Source organism: Vulpes vulpes, chromosome 11 (assembly GCF_048418805.1).
Source record: "Vulpes vulpes isolate BD-2025 chromosome 11, VulVul3, whole genome shotgun sequence".
Taxonomy (NCBI): domain Eukaryota; kingdom Metazoa; phylum Chordata; class Mammalia; order Carnivora; family Canidae; genus Vulpes; species Vulpes vulpes.
The window spans coordinates 31,161,540-31,179,139 of record NC_132790.1 but is presented as its reverse complement, the minus strand read 5'-3'; the positions used below and the strand labels follow the sequence as shown (position 1 = coordinate 31,179,139).

The window sequence follows — 17,600 nt, the reverse complement described above, 5'->3', positions numbered from 1 at the left end:
TAGTTCTTAGTCATCTCTGACATGGAAATGTTGGGGTTCAGAGCCAATGGTCAAGAAAGAATTCTTAGGATGTTTTCATTGCAAAAAGGTAGTTTTATTCAAGCATGGGAACAGGACTCATGGTCTGAAAGAGCTGCCTAGGGTTGTAATGAGTGACTGATTATTTACTTTCAAGTTGGGAGGGGGTTAGGGACTGCATACATCTCTAAGGAATTTGGAAACAAGGTTTCCTGGACCTTGAGGGGACTAGCTATTGTTAGGAAAAGGTCATTTATTACTGTCTAGTACAACATTAATCATGAGACTCTTCAGATGTATATAAATGGGCCACATGCTTGGAGGATGATTGTTAACGTGTATCTTGGGGAGGGGTAGAGATAAAGGAAGTTTCCAAAGGAATTTTTTGTTGTTGTTGTTGTTGTTTTTTTGGAATTTTTATATGTTAAAGTAGACTTACCAGATCTTGGAAGGTCAGCCTAAGACTGCCTTTGGCCCTTAGCAAAAAGTGTCAACATGGAGGCAGCTGAGTTCCCAGAGGAAGGTCACTCTGCGTGTTTCAAGGACTCATCAATGGGCTCTAAGTAGAAAGGAAATTTAATGTTTTCCTTTTGCCTTTTTTCCCCACATCAATCTCTGCCTTAGCTGAGTTAAGCACAGTGCTTGGCACACACAGTTCCCTCAAAGATGTTTTGTTGAATGAATGTATGTGAAAAGGAAAGAAGGAAGAAAGGAAAAAAAAAAAAGAAAGAAAGCAAATGAAAATGAGTTTACTTTTCTAGATTGAAAGTGGCTTTTCTTACACGGTGCCTGGCACATACTAGGTGCTCAAAACATATTCATCAGAGAAGTATAATTGCCGATTTAAGCCTTGGGTAGATTCCCAAATGCCAGGCAGGTGACATGAAGTGTTTGATTTGGAAACTTGCAATGACTAACACTAAGAGTAACTGGGGAAAATGGAGAAAGAGAAACCATCTTCTTTCAGGTCAGAGATGTCAAGCTTTCATGTCATTGTCCGCCCTGCCTCTGCAGGCTGATGGTTGCCAAGGCAACGGTGGTGCCAAGCCTTCGCATTCACGGAGGTTTCCATTGATAATTGCTAATGTGAACAAGTGCTGGCTTGCACTTTACACCTGCCTGGCTTGTAAGTCTACCTTAATTGGATGTGCCAAGATTGAGGAAAAAGTAATCTGCCCTTTCAAGACAACTGACAGGGAGATGAAGTGTTGTTTGGGCCTTTATTGTTACAATTTTGCTGACAAAATTACTATGAACTGTCTTCTCTGGATGCATAGCCTGCGTTTGTTGACAGAACCCCAGTGTTTATCTTCTAAGGGTGGTATATTAAGTCAGGGGAAACTTTGATGAAATGTTTGGAGCGGTTTTGTTGGAAATTCACGTGTGTGTGTGTGTGTGTGTGTGTGTGTGTGTGTGTGTGTTTGTGTGTGGTTTTCTTCTCCCCAGTTGCTGTGGGGAGAGTTGTGGCATTGAGGAGAAACCTGAGGATATGGGGAAGTAGAAGGGGGTAAAAAGGAACCAATTACCTACTATGGCCAAGACATTGTGTCGGCCTTTCTAAGGCACTGGTCTTAATCTTCCCCATTCCTTCAAGGCAGGTGTTAAAATCTCCAGGCTACAGTTCAGAAAACTGGCTCCTAAGGTGAATTTCTCTGTTTGAAATCTCAGATGGAAATCCAGGCGCGTTGTCAGGAATCAAAGTCAGGTCTTCTTGAGAATAAAATCTGTTCCTTTATCTATTCTTGTCTCTCAGTGGGAATTTGGACAAGTCACTTCCTTCCTAACTATAATTTCTCCTTACTGTTCCCGTTTCTGCTTTGTGAAGTCTTCCCAAAGCAGTCCCCTCCTTTCTGCACCGAGAGCTCTGTTAATATTTAAACCTATTTATCTCTGTTTAGAAAACATTGACTGAGAGCCTACCAGGTTTTAGGGACAGTGTTAGGTGCTAAAGACACAGACGAATAATTTGACTTATTTTATAAGAGCCTCCCATCTAAGACTCTAGATTCTGGGAGAGGCCATGGAGGAACAGATGGCCTTCAATTAGGGAGAGTTGGTTAAAAAAACGAAGTCTGCATGTGTACTGTTGAGTATAGAGGAGAAGAATTTTACTAGGGAACGGGGCCAGCAAAAGCACAGAGGAGCAAAATAGTATGCCTGGGCTGAAGAACTGCAGACCATTTAGTATTTTGAGAGCAAGAGCTACTGGAGAAGCCGACAATGAAGAAGGGGCTTGTGATGAAGTGTGGTCGTAAACTCAGAGATATGAGATTGGTCTTCTTCTTTGCAGTGGGGAATCTCCAGTGACACATTTATGGCCAGGATCAGCAAAATTTTTCTGTAAAAGGCCAGAGACTAAATATTTTAGACTTTGCAGACCCCATATGGTCTCTGCCACATATTCTTCTTCCTCTTCTTTTTTTTCTCCCTTTTTTTTACAACCTTTTAATAATCTAAAACAAAACAAAACTTCTTCACTTGCAGGTATAAAAACACAGGCTACAGGCCACATTTTGCCCAAGGTGGTAGTTCACTGAATCCTGCTTTATGGCTCTGTCTCCAATGTGTCACAGTCCTCGTCACCAATTTGATTTCTCAATTTTCCTCTTAAAATTTAATGCTTGGTTAAGATCAATATATATTATCTCATTTAATCCGCATAACAATCTATTTATAAGTTATAAAAGCTTAATGATTTTTTTTTTAAATTAAGTAAACCCTGAAGACAAGCAGGAACACTTCATAATTGTTCAATGCCTTTTCACCAGTAGATATTTGCTAAATTTTTAAAAGGTAAAATGGTTGGATTTTTATTGTGGACATAATTTAGCCCTACAGGACTTAAATTCTAACTGTGCATAAGAGCTACCAAACAGAGTTGTATACTCTTAATGATGTATACTGTACCTATGTGTAGAATAAGGATTTCTTAAAGTCAGTTTAGGCTACATGAGATTTTTCACTCAAATGCTGACTTCAGAAGGAAATTTTCCCCTACTAAGGTGTGCTTGGTGTGTCTCACAATATAGTGAGACAATTAGTTCTCCAGCCCAGATCTGGAATCTCTAAAAATGCAATTCATATTTGTTTTAGAAGTCAAGTCACATATTAAGCTGGTGATTGGTAAAAACAAAAACAAAAAAACTAGCATGTTTTCACTTGCACTATGGCCAAATCATACCTCTGCCATTCTCTATAAGCAAGATTATGTTGTTATTGCTCTTGTTTATTTCTAATTTAAATGCAAATCTTTTTTTTTTCTACTTACCCCTATTCAATTTCATTGCCTTTATTTTAGCTCCCTGTTCAAACAGTTGAGGTTATCTTGAATCTTTGCTCTACCATCCGCCACATTATTTGTCCTTCCTAATTTCCTAGCAACTCAGAGTTGGAGGGTCCTTGCAGCTCTTCTATCAGCTGAGGTTTGGGTTGGCACTACAGGGCCACCCCACTGTGTGTGTACTTCCCGTGGTGGAGAATGGGGAAGGGAATCAATACTTTCCACTGCATTATTGAACAGCTCTAATTGCTTTAAAAATGGGGTAAATGGAAGAAGCAAACACACGTTGACTCTCAGCAATTTGTGTATATAATGTTATCTTATTCTCCAAACAACCAAGTGAATTAAGGATTCTTATATTGGCTATCCAGATGAGAAAACTGAGGATTAGAGAATGTGCATTTGTTTGTTGCCCTAGTTGGTAAGAAATGCAGATAAAATTCAGTGCCTCTCTGACTCCTAAGTCCAGAGATAGTTCCCTGCTTCCACAGGTGCCTCATTATCGCTAAAGATCTTTTCTAATGTTGGACCAAGTTTCCTTTCTTTTATGCTATGTTCTCTGTGCTCTCCGGAACAATGCAGAATAAATTAGCTCCCTCTTGTTCTGCCTTTGGTTGTTAGAGAGCATTATTCATAGTCAGGGTAATGCAGCAGCTGACAGACTCTCAGGAGGATGAAGAAGTGGACCTGGGGGCTTAGCACAGCATGAGGCTATGGACACAAGTTTTGACACAAGACAAATTTGGGTTTGAATCCTGGCTCTTCTAGGTAGTTTGTGACCATGGTCAAGTCATTATCCTTTCTCTGAACTTACTTTACTCAGTGTAAAATGAACAGTATAAAAAAATTGTTTTAAAGAGCCCTACCTCCTAGTGGTGTTGTGAGGATCACTGAAGTGGTGCTGCCAAGCATGACACAGTGCCTTGTAGAGTGAATGCTGCCTTAACAGTAGCTTTTGTGTCATTCCAGAGTATTCTGGGTTTTTTGTTTGTTTGTTTTTTGTTTTTTTTTTACAATAAACAGTGTGTTCATTTGTCTGTGTCTGACAAGGCAATGCTCATTACTTGTAACTATCTTTTTCTTTGTTACTGATGAAAACATTGAATAACAATAGTTCATTAATACTTTCATATTTTCTAAGTGTCAGAGGATAACTAACATCACATATATTACCTCATTTCATCCTCATAATATCCCTGGAGGGTAAATGCTATTGTTATCATACCCATTTTACAGACAGGTAAACTGAGTCTCAAAAAGTTTATGCAGTTTGCTCAGGGTCCCGCCTCTAGGAATTCAAACCAAGGCAGGCTGGCTCCAGCATCCTGCTCTTAACCTCTGTGCTCAACTGCTTCAGAGCAGCCTGGGGCCATGGAAGCAGAGACGTCATCTCACTCTCATTCCAAACGCTACTCAGCAATTATTTCCTCTCATTATTATTATTTTTAGTCTTTCCCCAAGTCCCCGATACTTTGCGTTTTCCATGACTTGTCCTAGCTCCCTCAAAAATGCAAAATTAATTCTCACTTAATTTTTCTAATGTTAGACCAAGGTTTCTTTCTTTTATGCTATGTTCTCTGTGTCGTCCAGAACAATGCAGAATAATTAGCTCCCTCTTTATCAAGGAAGATAAAGTGAACAGTTTATCTTCTTTGAGCCTGTTCCTCCATCTATAAAATGGAGATAGAGATACATAGTCAACTCTTTTGCGAATACTAAATATAGTCATTCAAACCAGGTGTCCAGATCAGCATCTGGCACACCTGAATAAGTTCCCTTTGCTAACTACCTACAGCATTTGCATTAAAAGAGAAGATTCGGCAGGATAATTACTTAATTTGCTTGCTCACCAATGCCTTATAAACTGCCTACTAGATGTAGGGCTTGGTTTCTACATTGGATGAAACAGAAAATATTATGCTATAACATTTTAGAAACTGTAAGAATAATATGGATGGTCTGGTGGGAACCTAGAAGGTCAAGTAGGGCTTCCCAAGAAGGAGAGGAATTTGATCTGGGTGTTGAAGAATGATTAGGAGTTATTCAGACAGCAGGGGGAGAAAGAAGACCTTCTAGACATAGTCAACTGGGAATAGTAATAGAAAAATTGTGAAGAATGCAAATATTGGCTTATTTACCCAGTCTGCTGGTCTGCCATTCCTAGGAAATCACACCTCCCATTGCTTCATTTTTTTCCTGCTAATTTTTATTTTACAAGCAACATAATAAAAATAAAGAAGTTAAAATCAATGCACCAATCTAATGCATTGAGTGCTTTAATTTTTCTGTTTTGTTTTCTAGTCATTATCAGTGAGATTCTATTAAATTTTATCTTTTTATTAACCACTCACTATTGTTACAAATGCTTTGTTCCTATTTTTGATATTTATCATTACTGGTTTCCTTTCAATGACTCTTATTTTATGTATTATGTTTTATATTTTTTAAACTTTGAAAAATTCCAAGGATAACTATCTTGAGACATTATTATAAAGTAGCCAAGTGCACAGACTTTGAATAAAATGCCTGAGTGGAAACTGTGATGACACAAGTACTTTTTTTTTTTTTAACCTTGGATAATTTATTGAAACTCTGCTCTGGTTTTGTTATCATTGTTATTATGTTGCTTTTTTCTCTCTAAATGAGAATTAACAATAGCTACTTCATATTTATTTTCACAAAAATGAAACAGGTCACAAAGGAAGCACTGAGTCCAGTGTCAAGTGATTAATGATGGCTCTGATTATTAACATATAATGCCTATTTTTTTACATAAATATAAATATATATGTGAAGACATTTGATTGATTTGATTCTTAGCCGGGAACAAAAGACACATATTTCATTCTTTATTCCAGCCCTATTATTGTCTATCTTCTGCTAAGAATCTTACAAGATCGCCCCATTAGCAGATAGTTTGTTCATTCATTCGTTCAATTTGCTGAATGCCCACTTTGTCCTAAACACTGTCGTAGGCTCCTATGAAGCTCGTGGTCTGGATGGGAGTAGATATGCAGATGTGACAATGCGACGTGATAACCATCTGTCCACTGCGAGGACTGCGTGAGGCACACTGTCAGACTCAGAACTCAACACTTCCTTTTGGTCCCCTGGAGGCACCCCCCCCCCCCCAGGGAGGTAGCCCCAGCCTCTTCCACTAATCCTTACCCCTGTCTCCACCCATATGCATGCTTTCTTCTGGTTCTCATGACCAGAAGCTCTTGTTTTGTCTCAGGATCTGCGCACATGCTCCTCCTCTGCCAGAGACCCCTTAGTCTTTACATGTTGCATTTCTCATTGTCATCTCAGCATAAATGTCATTTTCTTAGAGAACCCTGAGCCATCTATTGGCCTGTTGCTCTCCTTTTTCTTTTTCCATTCTAGGGTCTTCATCATTATCTTCTTAGGACATGTCAAGTATATAATTGTATACCATCCCCTCAGGCTGTGAGCTTCATACAGAGGCCATGTTTGTGTTCATCTCCATTCACACAACACTCAGTAGAGTAGAATGTAGACAAGACTCTGTAAAATATGTCTTCAAAGGATAAATATCAGGGAAGGTGAAATACATGTGCATTGAGACTCAGACGAAGAAGGGCGTCTGGGTGACTCAGTGGTTGAGCGTCTGCCTTTGGCTCAGGTCATGATCGTGTGTCCTGGGATTGAGTTCCACATCCATCCCCTGACAGGGAGCCTGCCTCTCCCTCTGCCTATGTCTCTGCCTCTCTCTGTGTCTCATGAATAAATAAATAAAATCTTTAAAAAAAAAAAAAAGAATCTCAGCAGAAGAGTAAAAGTTCACCAGGGATATAAGGAGAAATCGTCAGTGGTGAAGTGTCATGTGTTGGAAGCAAGCACACAAATTTAGAATCCATTCTTATTTGTCTTCAAATTCTGGTCTTGCTACACCTACATGAACTCACGCAAATCATCTCAATGTTATGGCCCATCTCACTTGCATCTGTGAAATGGAGATAATAGCACCAAGTTGTAAAGTTGTTGTGAGAGGTCAACCTAAGGTATCCAAAGCATGTGGGTCGATCAACAAATAACTTTATTATATGTGTCCTCAGATGTGATAAGGAGGATCATGAATTGTGTGGACTGGAAATATTCTGGCATAAAGAGTTCCCTTGTCTCAGTCTCAGAGGGGAGAGACAATGGTCTGACCTGAAGCATTTGGCTGCTGTGAGGAAAATTGAATTGTTGCAAAGTCTTCAGAAGTACAAAATGCCTACAGCAAGTTTTTGAAGGTCAAAGATTTTTAGTTTGTTTTTCACAGCATCCAGAAGATGTAAACTAGTGGTTCCTCCTTATCTTAGGCACTCATTTCAGTATCATACATGTGCCAGTTCACTTAATCCTAACCATCTATGGCCTGTGATTTCCCCAGCTCTGCAAATGAGGAAGCTGAGACACAGAGATGTCAAGAAACTTCAGGACCATGGGGTTAGTAAATGATGAAGCTGGACTTCCAGCCAAGTAGTGGGGCATCACCAGTGCACTGCACCAACTGTGTGTGCCAGAAAGCCCTGTGGAATTTGAATTGTTGCATATATGAGTTCAATTCCCTACTCCACTACTTACTAATTGTGCTGTGTGAGGCAAGGGTTTTAATTTCCCTGATCCTCTGTCTCTTCACTTAAAAGAGAAAGACAACGATATATAGTTTGAAGGAGGTTGTGATATTTAAACAAACCAGCATATGTGCTTGGTAGGTGCCAGCATCGTAGCTGATGCTTGGTGAAAGTGTCTAACATTACTACTCACGATCGTACTAAAACCTGCCTGTGGGTTTTGACGTAGCTAAGATTTTATAAGCCTTGATGGCTGTTAATTGAGAAATATGCATCCGTGACAGGTAATCAATACCCTCATTTGGCAGTCAGGTTCCAGATGAAATAAAGCTAAACGATGATGCAATTAGAATATACAAACAAATCCCCCACAGAAGCCAAATAAACTTGACTGTTTTCTCCATCCTAATCATGCCACCGTGTTTGGAATACATATGGAAGGCATTTTCTCGGTAAATCTGGACCCAGCTAAATAAATAGAGCTTCTTCGTCGGCTGTTTGCTTACCTGCTTTCTCCTTGGAGCTCAGTTTCCCTCCGCCCAAGTAGACAGCACGTAGGCCTGACTCCCTCAGTGTGAAGGACATGCCACACACCTCACTGACAAACAGTGTCCCCTGAAATTCACTTTGTCATTTCTTTCCTAGTTCTCAGACACAATGACAATAGCTGGCAATTTAAGTGGGGAAATAGTTTGGGAGGCAGGTTCTCAACAATCTCTGGCAAATCTTTCTTAAAAAATCCTTTTCCTTTATTGGAGCATATAAATTACTTAACAACTATGTGCCTGTCTTTGTGGTCACCCTCATACCAACCTGCAAATTTTTTGTTCTATATTCACAACTGCAGCTTATTAACTTGAAAATGCATCATAACTGCCATATGCCAATGACTATAATTAACCATAACCTTAGCCAATGTTTTAGCTAAAACAATAAACAATGATTTAAAAATAGAAAGAAAATCCTAGATCCTCTACTTATTAGCTCTGTGTCTTGGGCAAGTAATGTTAGTCCATGAGTCTCTGTTTTCTCAGCTTTCAAAAGAGGATGATTATAGTACCTGGCACTCGGTATGATAGAAAGTCCAAGGGATATAATAATAGTAATAATAACAATAAGCTCACATGCATGCTAGTTATGGTTATCATTGCCACCCTAAATTTTAAGTCAAATATCAGAAATGAGACTAATTTGTGTCATTTAACTTTTCCATAGTGCTTTCTGGTAGGTTTGGGATATGGCAAAGAACATGAGCTGTAGGGTCCTACAAACTTGCATTCATATTTTGTCTCTACCCCTTCTGCATGACCTTACATAGTGACCTAACCTCATTTGCAAGATCTTTAAAGAGTTGTTTATGAATATGTGACTCCTCCCAGAAACTTGGAATTTTAGCTTGAGCTAAAGCAAGAAAACTTGTGAGTGTGTTAGAGTACATAATCGTTATAATGTACCCATGAAGGTCTTAATGCTAGAATGATCTGAAACTGCTTGCAAAGTAATTAGTCATAGGACCAGTAAACTGGTCCTCTTGGTATCATCTTGTCTAATTCATTCATTGTGTAGAGGAGAAAACCCCAAGGTTCTAAGAAGTTAAGTGACCCACCTGAGATGACAAAGCTAGTAAAAGGCTGAGCCCAAGAGGTGAACCCAGTTATCTTAGAGTGATCAGTATTCCAGCTTAATCTGTCAGAGCAGAAGAATGAAATAAACAAAATAGTTATTAATTTTAGATTAGAAATAAAGGTTGAAAGAAAGGCAAACAAGGAAGGAAAGGAGGGAGGAAAGGCGGGAAGGGGGAGATAACAATGAAATTGAGTACATGGCATCATTTGGGGTGTGTGGAAGTCCAGTGGTGCAGATTATGGTGGAACCAGTGGGATGAGGTGGTGAAGAGGGTGCTCAGAGGTGAGTGAGGTGGACTCAGGTCCCAGCTCTGCCTCCACAGGGCTGGGCAGTCTGCAAAAAGGGACTTCACTGCTTTGTGCCCAGGTTTTCTAGTATCACACTCTCTAATCTGTCTGTGGTAAGGGCTAAAGAGATGACTGATATAAAATCATTAGTACAGAGCTTAGCACATAGGAAATATTCCATGCATTTAGCTCTTCTTATTATACGTGAAGTTGAGTGTCGTCTCTCTTCTATTTTTAAAGCTGTTGTTTTGAAGTCATTAAGATATCTTGGTTTGTTTTGTTTTGTTTTGTTTTGTTTTGTTTTAGTTAAATGCCATGGAGCTAACACTTTGAAAAGGTGTTGGAAGTAATTACAAAAGAAGCAAAGGCTTGGGAAGGGGGCTGCAGAAGAACTGAGCATCAATGTATACAGTACCTCCTAGGACTTAAGGCGCTGTGGAGAGAGCTTTCCTGTCTTCTACTTAATCCTTAGCACAGGTCTATGGGATAGGTATTGTTTCTCTCATTTTACAGATTAGGAAAATAAAAGTCTGAGCAATTAAATCATTTGGCTGAGGCATTTCTGACACACAAACCTTTTTCCTCTCCCTTCCGAGGTATAGTCCCTCCCCACCTATGTTCCCAGAAATCATTAGAAAAAAAGATCTAAGAAAACCACCTATTACTGGTTATTTGTTTCGTTGGATTTGGTTGGTCAGTTTTGGTTTTTAGGCAGCCTATTGTTGCTAACCCTCCTGTATCATTTCTATGAATAACTCTCATTCATTTTCCCATCCCTTATTGGCTTCTGAAAACTGTGAATCACCAGATTTAAAAGTAAGAAGTCTCTGAGTTTACATGTTTTTCTGTGTTTTCTCATACGTAGGATAAACAGTATTGCTGCTTACAAGAAAGCTTGAGTTACAACATTCTTCTTGGACACTGATGGAAATGTCTAACTAAGGTAAAATAATATATACTTTAACTGAATATTATATATGACTAAATTTATTATTTTTGCTCAAGTGTTTGTGATTTGCCGAAACATGTCGGTAGACAAAGGGAGAGGGTAAAACAGTTTCTTGTACTCTTTAGTTTGAACAGAACCCTGTGGATTAGAAAGTGGCATTCTCAACAGACTTCTGTTAGTAGGGTCTATCACAGTTAGTAGAGGTGATTGGCATTAAATGTGTAGATCTTTGGGTTTGAATGGATTGGTTTTCTTCCTTGTATTTTTTGTTTTTTGTTTTAATTTTTGGAGAAGTCCAAAGGAGAGGACTGAGCCTTTATTTGTAATGCTAAGGGAATGCTTAGCCCTTCAAAAATTCTTGCAGGTCAGATTCCCTCTGTTTAAGTAGACTGAAATAGGTTGCAATTAAAAATGAGAAGAACTATATTTAAGTAAGGTTAAGTAAATTGTTTATTGTATAGGAGGAAAAATTTTTCCTCTATCTCCAGTTTAATACCTGGAGTTTAGAGATTAAATTGACAAAAGACAAATTAACAGGAGAAATACATTATTTACGTGTGCAAACCACATACACATGAGCATACTCCATGAAGAGTAATTGAAAAGACTGGTTATAGTTTGGGACTTGTATACCTAATTTAGTAAGAGAAAGACAGGGGGAAGGAGAAGCTCCTAGGGGAAGAAAAAAATGGGTTTCTGTAGGAAAGACAAATGGGTTTTTTTTGGCGAACAAACAGAAGATAAGAAAGTTTGTGATAATACTTGTCTATATTGGAATGAGTGGTCTTTCCATCTTCTTCAGGGCTTTAAAACTCCCCAGGAGAGGGGATTTAACAGTAGAATTACTTTTGGTTTCTCTTCTGAGAGCTCACCCACCCTGAGGAGACAATTTATGGCTGTCCTTATTTCTCTGAAATTTCTGCCTTTAGTCAAATAAGGGAAGATCCAAGAAGGGCGGCTTTTTTTTTTATCTGTTGAATCTCAAATGCATTCAGCTTACAATAATTTTTATGCCAACTTTGCGGTCCCAAATAGGTCCCCACATCAGCTATCAGAAAGTATACCTACTTTTGTCTTTTTTGTGTGTTAACATTTCCTTGTCTGTTATCTTTGTAGGTTGGAGTGATCAGCATTTAGCAGTGTATGTGTGAAAATACAATATCATATTTTAACAGAAACTCATAAGGGTTATTGGATATTCTATACTCTTTCATATTTTAGTCCTTGATTTCAACCATAGCTCATGTCTAGGAGAGAAAATTCCAAAGGAAATTATGTGGCATATCCCTGTGATGGTGACTCTTTCAGGGTGCCAAGAAGAAAGCTGATACCTCATCTCATAGGAAATTATTTTAGAAGTAGCTGGAAGAGTAAGGAAACAGAGAAAACCACCTGAGCAATAACATAGGCAGGCTTTATGAAGACGAGGAAGGATATTCAGCATTTAATAGTGGCCCAGATGTATAGCCCAGGCTGTTTTCATCCTGCCATACCTTTGTAACTGCCTAGAACCCCCTCTGACTGTAGCCAGTCTTCCACACTTGTAACTCAGAGAGAGACGAGCCCTGCTCTCCATTCCAGTTGTTACAGATGCCTTGCTTCTGTCTGTCTCACAGCTTCTGTGCCAGGCTGAAATGCACCACACTTTCATATTACCAATGTAGAAAGAACAGTTTGAGTTGGTTTGTCGCTACCCATTATAGGACATTCTAGTGAGAAGAGTCCTTGTGTAAAACATCCTGTAGGTCCCTGGATTCTCCTATGTCCATAACACAGCTCTTTGTCTATACCTGTTGTAAAATATGTGGTCTAATGAATTCTGGTCAGGGTAACAAATATATGTGGCTTCAACATGACAAAATGAAAGAAATAGTCTTGGGCCTCTTCCAAGAGTATCAGGTATTTGTAGAATTCCCATTCCCATTAAGGGGATGCTGGTTTTCTAGTTCGATCAGACCATTGGTCACTGCTTCCCCATGCATAGCAATATACTTTAGGAACATTAGCAGAGCAGAATTTCCTTGGTTATTATGTGGGGACATGACTGAAACCTGTTTGGATTTATCTAATTCCTAATTTCCATTGAGTAGGAAAACACAAACGTGGACCATGAAGAATAAAAGGCAAGCTACAACTCTATGACCAGCAACAGAAGGAAAAACCTAAGGAAAGGAGTGGTACCTAAGAAAGAACTTCAAAGGGATACTTGATAGGAGGGTCCAGGGAGTGAGATATAAATGACCCCAGGCTTTCCCATAGGTCTAGCTTTAAGAAGATATGCTGGGAATCTTTGAAAAGCAAAGAAGGAACAATGGAATGTCCTTTTCTATAACTCAGAGGTCCAGAGTCTGAGTGTAGTCAGTAAAAGACAACTTTGATAACACCTTTGATTTATCCACCACTAAAGGATTAGAGTGGCCTCAGATAGGAGAGACCTGAGAGAAACATGAGAGAGAAATGAGTCAGGGAATTAATGAGTTCCTAAGAAGAAAGTTGTTATAATCCCCCTCCCTGCCTCAATCCAACCTTCTGATGACTTAGAGTGATCTAAGATTGCAAATACTACTGTTTCTCCACTTTTCTAAAGTATTCCTCTATGAAAACGAATAACAACAGATTTTTTCTTTCACAGAAAAAAAGAAGTAAATGGATAAGATTTTTCTCATTTTAAAACCTTCCTACTCCTGTTTTCTTTTAAACCTTTGGGACTGGCTCTTATTCTGCCTTCCATGTGCACCTGCCAATGACCAAATTAATGAAAAAGCTGTAAATGATGTTAGTGGAAAGATTCAGAAATAAGTGATTGTGCTTAAGTCATGATATATTTTTTTATAGATTTGAATTGCCTTACTCTGGTTTTCTGTTGCATTTACACACAGCAATCTAGTCATATTTTCTGCTCATAAAAGTCATATGTACTTTAGATACTGGGATTAACTGTGTCTTTTGTACTAGGGCTGTGTAACGATCATGGTGTTGTGTGACTTCCAGGTGTTTTGCCACCTGGACGACGTACAAAAGCACTGGTCAGGATCATAGTTTCCATGTGTGACTGCGACACGTGGATATGATATTTGTTATTATTGACCGTGTTTCCCAGAACGTCTTTCTGAAGCACTTCATTAAGAGTTCTCAGATGCAAAAACGTGTATTTGTCCAGGTTTACCAGGCAGAGAGCTGATGAGTCTTGGGATGTGATAGGCTTCAGGTCACCCAATCCCCACAGAGACACATGGTACTCTCAAATAAATGTGAGCCCAATAGTTGCCCAGGATGTACTGGGGGTGACTTCATCTTCTGGGAAACTGTCCCTAGTCAAAGGGCAAATGGATGACCTGGCACTGCTCTTACAAAATCAAGGGTAAAGCCACTACAAGAACAGTTAACTGGGCCTGAGAAAGGAACTAAAGACGTGATCAAAAGTATTTATTGAGTCCTTCATGTATTCCTCAGGAATAAGATCAGCTGAAGAGCAAAGTCTCCATGCTGATCTTTTGAATGTAAAGGACCAGTTTCTGGGAGGAAGGAGCCAAATTGCCTCTGCAATTTCAAAGGAACTGGTTTGCATCAGGTCTTGAACAAATGAGGAGAATCCAGGATGATCTACCCAAACAAAATCAAGTCTTTAGTTACCTCTGTGGCCATGTGTGTGTAGAACAGAGGGGCTAAGACCCTAGGAGAAGCATCCGGTGATTAGAAATTCTCTACTAGTGACCTGTTGCACATTTGGAGTTTATCACAGCTCTGAGTGTATGTTTAGTGTGATATGCTCTTTCTGAATATCTCTTCCTTGTTTGAATTTTCTGCCACTGGAATATCTGTAAAGTAGTGTGTTTGTAAGTCAGTCCTAGTGGACACACTTCAAGGGTGGTATCTATGTGGTTCATACAGAAGCTGAGCTTCACCTGTTACTTGTCTGCCAATGTCAGGGTATTCATCAGCACTGACTGAGGTGAGCCCTATGGCCCTAGTGCCCACAAACAGAAGCAACGATTTAATCACCTCTGAGTTGGCGCCAGGTATCTTCAACCTTCTATTGCATTTCCTGGCCCTATCTGAGCACAGAGTTGGCTGAGGTGACCCTCCCTCACCCTTATGAAACAGAAGGTCTCACAAATCTTTTTTTTTTCTGACCTTTCTCGCAGGAGACCATGTAGTGCCTGAAATGCTGTGTGCAAGTTTTTGCAACTTTTATCCTGTAAGAAAAGGTATTTGGTATTGTAGCTTATAAGCAAAACCCTAAAATCAGTCTGGGGAACACAGACTGATTTGCCACCCTTTCCCCCATCACATTCGTAAATAAAGAATCAAATAGATCTTCCCCCGCTCCCCCAAACACATGCCGCTCTTACCTCCTCAGCACTCCAGCAGGCAATCTTTTCTCCAGAATTGTCAGGAAAGCACTGGCTGACAGGTTGTGTTATTGCTTCTGATCCCATTGGTCACATCATGTAACATCTTAACTCCTAACCTAATTCGATGGATGCAGCTTGACAGGGCATAACATGGATGCTGGTCCAGCTTCCCCAGTGTGTGTTTAAGACCCCACCTCCCTGCAGGCTACTGGAGCCTGCACAACATTCAAAACACTTCAGGGCATATTTCTTGGTCAAAACAGGTGCATAGCCTATCCCTAACTATAGAGCTAGATTCTTGGAAATAACTGTGGCCATGCTTGTCTTCTTGTTTTAAGAAGGTTTGAGATCTTAAGTCAGAACAAGAAAAAATAAGGCTTAGGGGACTGAAGTTATGGTGATCTTTAGAAAGCATTTTAATTTTTTCATATTCAATACAATTAATAAATCAATAAAAATGGCAAACTCAATAAAGAGAATATCAATTACATTTTTTAAATTTCCAATTTAAAATTGGAGAATTGAACAATTCTATTCCATGTACTGTCTCTTCCCCAGGAGACACTTTTATTTTATTTTATTTTTTTTTTATTGTAATATTTTATTTTTTATTTAAATTCAATTAGTCAACATATAGTACATCATTAGTTTCAGATGACATTTTCAATAATTCATCAGTTGCATGTAACTCCCAGTACTCATCATATCACGTGCCCCCCTTAATGCCCATCACCCAGTTTCCCCATCCCCCCACCTACCTCCCCTTAAGCAGCCCTCAGTTTATTTCCCAGAGTTAAGAGTCTCTCATGGTTTATCTCCCTCTCTGATTTTTTCCCATTCAATTTCTCCTCCTTCACTTATGGTCCTCTGTACTATTTCTTATATTCCACATATGACTGAAACCATATGATAATTATCTTCCTCTGACTTATTTTGCTCAGCATAATACTCTCCAGTTCCATCGACGTTGATGTAAATGGTAGGTATTTATCCTTTCTGCTGGCTGAGTATTCCCAGAAGACATTTTTAGCTTGTGTATTTGTTTTACTGTGTTGTAGATTACTGTATGTTAAGAGAAATTTAGGTTTTTTTTCTGTGTTTGGGTTTCGTCTGTCTTTCTGATTCAATGGTCCAGAGAGTTTGCTTCCTGGGTACTACCTATGTGCCCCAAATGTGGGCTCAAAGCATCTGCTGTCAGCTCCTGAACACCTCCAGTGCCTCCCTCCTACCCCTTCAAGGTGTAAGGGGAAGAAAGTTATATTCAGTTACCTTTCCTTCTGTTCTGCCCCCAAATTAACTCTTTAAGTCTTTTATCTAGTCCAACTCCAGTTATTTCCTGACGACTTTGGCATAATCTAGAGATATCTAACTTTGAGTCCCGTCTCTAATGTTCACTAGCTATGAATTCTTAGACAAGTTACCTAACCACAGAAGCTTCAGTTTCATCATCTATAAAATAGGGTTATGCTCTTCAATTACATTGGGTGGTCATAAGGATTACGTGGCATGGTGAATATAAAATGTGTAGCACAATGTCAGACCCAGAGGACATGCTCAGCACTAGTCATGTTTAGGAGTCATAGTTGCAGTGGTAACAAGTGTGGACTTTGGAATGAGACTCATCCATTTTCATTTTCCACATCTATCCACTACTACTCTTAAGACAAAGCAAGCTTCCTTGTCTGAATCTCACTTTCTTTATATATAATAGGGGAATATAGTACAGTGGGTCCTTTCATAATAAGATAAGTGGTTCATAAAAATTCAATCCTATAAACCAAAGAGCTACGTTAATGAAATTACTGGAGTGAGCCGTTATAGCCGGCTGGCTGGCCATAAGTTTAGAGTCCACCTGGGCAGTCCAAACCCTTCCAGCTTCTGATTGTTGACTTAGCGCCCTCTTTTGCAGTGGTGGAACTTCCTGCAGTTAGATGTGGCCTATCTTGTCTCAGCCTGTTGAGCCAAGAGATTAGAAATCCAGGGTCCCATCTTTAGATTCCCTGGTTTCCAAACAGGATTGACTGACATTTTTTTGACCAACCTTATCTCCATCCAGCATAAAATAAGAATTTTATCCAGGCTCTGTGTCTATATGAAAGTAGGAGTTAGGCAGAGGGTAAGAGCTAATTATATATGAATTATAATATATATGAAATTCCGATTGGCATAATTGTGATCAGTATTTATATATATTATATATTGATATGTGTATATTATATATTATATATTATATATATGAAGTCATTACATTGGGGTATTTTCTCATGGGACTTTATTATATCTATCTTTAAATTTTTGTGTAGTTAAATGAGATTACACATTAAACAGGCCGTCTCATTTCATTTAGGCTACTATAACAAAATATCACAAACCAGTAGCTTATAAGCAACATAAATTTACTTCTCACAATTCTGGAGGCTGAGAAGTCCAAGATTAGGGTGCCACCGTGTTCGAGTGAGGGCCATAGCTGGGTGCCTTTTCACTATATCCTCACATGGTAGAAGA

At 39.1% G+C, this 17,600-nt stretch overlaps 1 protein-coding gene across 2 annotated transcripts in view; it reads left to right on the top strand.

The window, feature by feature from the left end:
• The window catches only part of TENM4 (teneurin transmembrane protein 4), a 2,793,707-nt gene that overhangs the window by 1,425,381 nt on the left and 1,350,726 nt on the right, over positions 1-17,600 (top strand). For both annotated transcript variants that reach the window (XM_072726015.1, XM_072726027.1), the window contains exon 5: positions 10,657-10,734. The gene's annotated coding sequence lies outside the window, so the exon portion shown is untranslated. The remainder of the gene's footprint in view (positions 1-10,656; positions 10,735-17,600) is intronic.